Below are 5,416 nucleotides of genomic sequence, written 5' to 3' on the forward strand. Positions count from 1 at the left end.
GGATCCTTAAAGTCCAACTGACCCCATGAACCTTAAAGTCCAACTGACCCCAGGAACCTTAAAGTCCAACTGACCCCAGGAACCTTAAAGTCCAACTGACCCCAGGAACCTTAATGTCCAACTGAAGTGTGGATTTAAGTGACCCGTATTCTTCTTTAAAACATGTCCATGTATTAACAACAAAACATGCATTTTCAAAATTATTTTCAAAATAATATTTACATCAACGTATTTTTCGGGGGTTAGTCTTTGTATTCCCTACATTCAAGGGGTCTTAGTTTGAAGGAAATTGATCATTTCACACATGAATATTCATTATGAGACGAAGGCATAACAGCGATTGACTGTTTACGTTCAAAGGGTACGGTTAATTGACTCAATTGAAATGGTGATGTCAGATCGACTGGACACATATTCCACACCTGCAGTACCGCATGAAAGACAGGGTTGACTGAAGTGGAAATATTGCATAAATGCATTGAGTTGGAACGTTGTGAGCATAGCTTTTGAGCCCTTTGAACAAGGACGCCGCACCAACAGATTTGTATCTATGTTGAAAGGCAGGAAGTTGAACCTCAAACAGAGACACCACTTCCTGTTTAGACAATCACAATACGGATAATTTAGTTTCTTTAGAGAATATATTGTTAACATTAGCTGTGGTCAATAGCTAGAGATAGCTAATGTCAAGTTAGCAGTCTTGTGGTTTATGAGTAGACAGTTGTGTTGAAAAGATGAAAAGATGGAGAGTTAGACACGATGAAAAGACGGAAACTTTCAATTGTTCTGTGATCGGTGAGGGGCCCTAAATTATCCCTTAAATGTGATATTAGGGTTTCAAGGTGAACCGGACAATGTGGAAAAACTGTTTGTATTACATGGAATTATCAGATTTCAAACTGCAATGACCTAAGATATGTAATTTTGACGTCAACTTGAAGAGTCATCAATTGTGAAAAAAATAAATACATTTAAAAGCCCTGCTTTCACTCATGTGTGACATGAGATAAAGACTCGATAAAACCCAGATAATGATGAGATAGTAATAGTCCAAGAAACAGTCAAAATCATTAGGATTTATGCGTTTTGGCACGGAGAGGAAACGCGTTAGTGGCTGAGGAATTTTTACAACAACCACCTGTGGTTCATAATCACAGAATGCCACTCTCAAGGCCGAGGTTCACGCCCCCAGAAGCACTTGTCCCTGTTAATCCATTATTTAGTCCATCTATGACCGCTGTCCACTTGCGGTCACGCTAAAGTCTCTCTTTTATGAATTGCACAGCCCTAATAGCACACAGCCCTAACGCTACAGGCAGCCGACACACCGGAGACCACGTACCTGGAATTATATAAGCCTCCCTGGTGTTTCCTGCGACTCATTTTCTTCAAATTATCTTGCCGTTTTATAGACGAACAGGACGATAAAAGCGAATGTCGTGCGGTTTATAGACTGAAATGGTATATGACGGCAGGGTTGTAAATCACACTGTGACAGGCAGGTTCAGGTGAATAAGCCCTCGTTATTGGAAATAATCCATCCACCGTCAACAATATCCCGTCAATAAAAGAAAACCAGTTTGAACTGGATATCCAGCCGTAAAATAATCGACTGTACCTTCCCTACATCAATCAGCTCCATTTTCTGCTCACACTGGCCGCCCAACTTTTAATTTTTCTCTTAGCTTTATTGGAATTTGATTTGCCAAGACAAAGTTAAAGCCATTAATCTTGTTTCCACAACTCCTCACTCGTCCTTTCCAATAGACTCGTGAAACGTTGAGAAACGTCTGTCTGCTGTGTGTGTGTGTGTCTGCGTTTAATGACAGAATGTTGTGTTTAATTCAAATGTTTTCTGCCAGCGTCAAATTGTGAATAAAACTGCAGCAGACATTTGAAACATGGACAAAACCATGACAGTAATCACTTTCACAGTATGCAGTATAACCCCGCTGAAGCCTCCGGGCTACAAGCAGCCTTCTACAACTAGACTCAACACAACGTACTGGTCTTAGACTCAACACAACGTACTGGTCTTAGACTCAACACAACGTACTGGTCTTAGACTCAACACAACGTACTGGTCTTAGACTCAACACAACGTACTGGTCTTAGACTCAACACAACGTACTGGTCTTAGACTCAACACAACGTACTGGTCTTAGACTCAACACAAAATACAAAAGCGAATTCACAATATTCTGTAAGATGATGTTTCAGGATAACCCAAAATGCGTACATCACCCCCGAAAACTGATCCCACAAATTTGTAAAGTGGATAGAGTACACACACACACACACACACACACACACACACACACACACAAAGACACACACACAGTTCCTGTTTTGATTAGCTGTGGTGTATTGAGTTCACGTCTATGGGAACTAGTGCTGCACCCCCCCCCCCCCGCCTCCCCCCCCCAATCGTTTCGCCGGGCGTCTTAGCAGTGGACCCACTCCACATCTGTCAACATCAATTAGGGCAGCTTTTCCCTCGCGTCTACATAACGACTCGCCTCGATCCTCAGTACGCACACAAACACATACACGCGCGCTTATATAATTGGTCATAATTCTCCAGCGTTGTCTCAACATGGCCGGGGCCCAGCCGAGACTGCGCGCCACACAAGTGGCCAGTGGAAGAAGCGCAGCGGAGAGAGCCGAGTCCTCTGGATCACACCGCCTCCTCTCCTCCACCCGCTGTCTTATTACCCACACATTTCTCAAACTAATTTTCCCAAACTGTCTAGATTCTCGCGGCAATTAAAGCATTTCTCTCATTCCCCCCCTTCCTTTCTTCTCCGTCCCTTTGGCAAAGAGCACCACCATGTTGGTCAGGTCGTCTCGGCGTTGCCGGGCCAAAGCTGACACAACCAATTTGCGGAGGCAACCGTGATCTGACAAATAAAAGGAACAGAGGATTACTGCACGGAGGATGTCTGGGGTTGGAGCAGCAGTGAGAATCACACAGGGCGTGCCATTGTTTCTCAACCACCGATCGCTCTTGGCAGCCGCAGGGCCTTTTCTTTCCGAAACCCAAAGAGCCCGGCCCGCTCTGGCAAAAGCCTCATAAAAGAGACACACAGAGGTTGTAGTGAAAATAAGAAGCATTTGTGTGTGTGGCTCGGGGGCTGTTGGCGTTTTGCGTCGGACTGGAATGTAAGCCTCTCTCCGGGGTGAAAGGGTGAGAGCGAGGGGAGGTTGGGGGGGGTGTGACGTTAGCTAAGGATGCTCTCCGCAAAAGATGACGAGTCACTCCAGCTTCAATGTACATGCGGCATGTTCTCACCGCGTGATTATACATATGCACGCCGCGTTTCTCGGAGACGCTCTCTGATTGGCCGACGCCTGTTTCTACACTGGTTAAGTTTAGGCACTCTTTCGAAGTTGGTTAAGGTTAGAGTTTGTCTTGGAGCGTGGCGATAGAACGCCAGGTAGTTTGCAGGCTGTTTGACGCGGAAATGGGCAAAGACACAGCTCGTCACGGATTGGGCAAACGCGTCGGTGGCCAATCAGAGAGCGTCAGTCAGTGCCAATCAGAGAGTGTCTCCGAGAAATCTGGCGTGCATATGTAATCACGCGTTCTCACCGGCCACTTCCTAGGCTACTGTACAAAAAGGTTGTGCACCGATGTCTAGCTTCTCTTCGACTTTGCAGTTAAATTAACATTATTATTAGGTTTACGTTATGGTTATGGTTATAATTAAGCTGGTTATGGTTAGGTTATGCTTGTTGTTATGGTTAGGCTATGCCTATGCTTATGGTTACATTTCGTTACTTGCTTCACGTTCTGCTCACTATGGGTATATATACCACGGTACTTTGAAAGATTCCGCTACATGCACTTTACACTTGTCCGGCCACGCCCCTTTCTGCCCATGCGTATAAGCGGAGGGGTGTGACCGTACTTCCGCCTTCCAGTTTCTTTCACTTCAGGAAGTGTTCACTATAACACACGCGGCAAGCAAGTGGCATTTAGCTTAGTTCGTTTTTGTAGTTGCTATTTTTTGGATCCCAAGAATGGCATCACCAGAAACAGACGTAGCCCCCTGACCCCACGGTGTGAGCACACGCTTGCATGTGTCTTTCGTTGGTAAACCAACGCTAGTAGCGCCGCTCCTTGTTTCGCCTCATATATGTTTCGTTTTTACGTGAGGTTGTTTGGGGGGGGGGGGGGGGGGGATAAACCCTCCCCTTTGGGTATGTTATATCCTTGGTAAAATGCCGACGACAGGTGGTGAGGATGTGGCTCAAAACGAGCGTTCCTTTTCACTCGGGTATCCCTCCTACACATTAGCGTTGTCACGCAAGTACGTGGGACTCCGCCCCGTCAGCTCCCTCGACGTCAGGGCGAATATTCGCATATCCTGCTCGTCACGGGGAGGGGTTCCCCATAGCCACCATCTTAGAGGGTGGGGCTGGGGTTCCCGGCCATTGAAAACATCAGGTTTTTGTGTCTTCTTATTGGCCCATGAGTTGAGGTCTGCGTGCCAGGTCCCGACTCACGTTGTCAATTGAGAGGTCTCTCCAGGATAAACCTGGCGTCTTCCCCCTTGTGTGAGCGGAATTTGTGACGGATGGTTTTTTCCCCAGGCTCTGTATGTAAACCCCGTGTCAGTATCCTTGCGAGGACCGGTCTTCTCCCGGTTTTACCCAGAAAGGGGGGAGAGACGTTGTGTTGGGGGCTCTTTCTTGTTAGAATTCGCCCGCCACCGTTCTCAGGTCTTACGAGCCTACACGCTGTTCAATATCAGTGTAGCCGGTGTGATCTTACTGCGTTGTGTTTGTTTCGATTCGACCCCTGTTAAGGGATCGCCCTGAGTGGGAGTTGAACCCCGGTCTCCCGCACCGCGGGCGGCATCACAGACCACTATACCAAGAGGTGAATTCACTTCTTGCTACTGGGTCTGGATGCCTCTGGGGAGTGAGTTTACTTGCAGTACCGCTTAACGTCCACAGCCACTTCACTACTTGTACCTTGTGACTGTGGATAGACCGCGGTACCTCCGTTACATCAGCGCTTGGTCTTTGTTTATCTCTACCGAGCGCCAGGTCACTGCCAGCTCGAGGGCTTGCGTGCATCCGTGAGCGTACTTTTGCTCAGAAAACTGCTGGGTCAGCGTGGTACCGCGTGGGACCACCACTGCTGGTCCTCCAGGCGCAGGTCGAGCCTTGCTCTTGTTACCTGTCGGCCTGGGTTAACCCATTTTAAACCTGAAACGCCTTAAATGCATTATATAGCCTGTATATATACGTGCAGATGTGTTTCCCGGATTCAATGGGTTAAGGGAGCAACCTTTCTGTTTTTTGGTGTGGTTCGGCCCCGGCCCCACGAGAGGATGCCTCTGCATGTTTTATGACGTCTGACAATTGTGTCGAACTCTTTTCTCTGAACCCCGACCCTGTGGGATTA

This window comes from Notolepis coatsorum (genome assembly GCF_963971535.1).
Source record: "Notolepis coatsorum genome assembly, chromosome: 19".
Classification (NCBI taxonomy): domain Eukaryota; kingdom Metazoa; phylum Chordata; class Actinopteri; order Aulopiformes; family Paralepididae; genus Notolepis; species Notolepis coatsorum.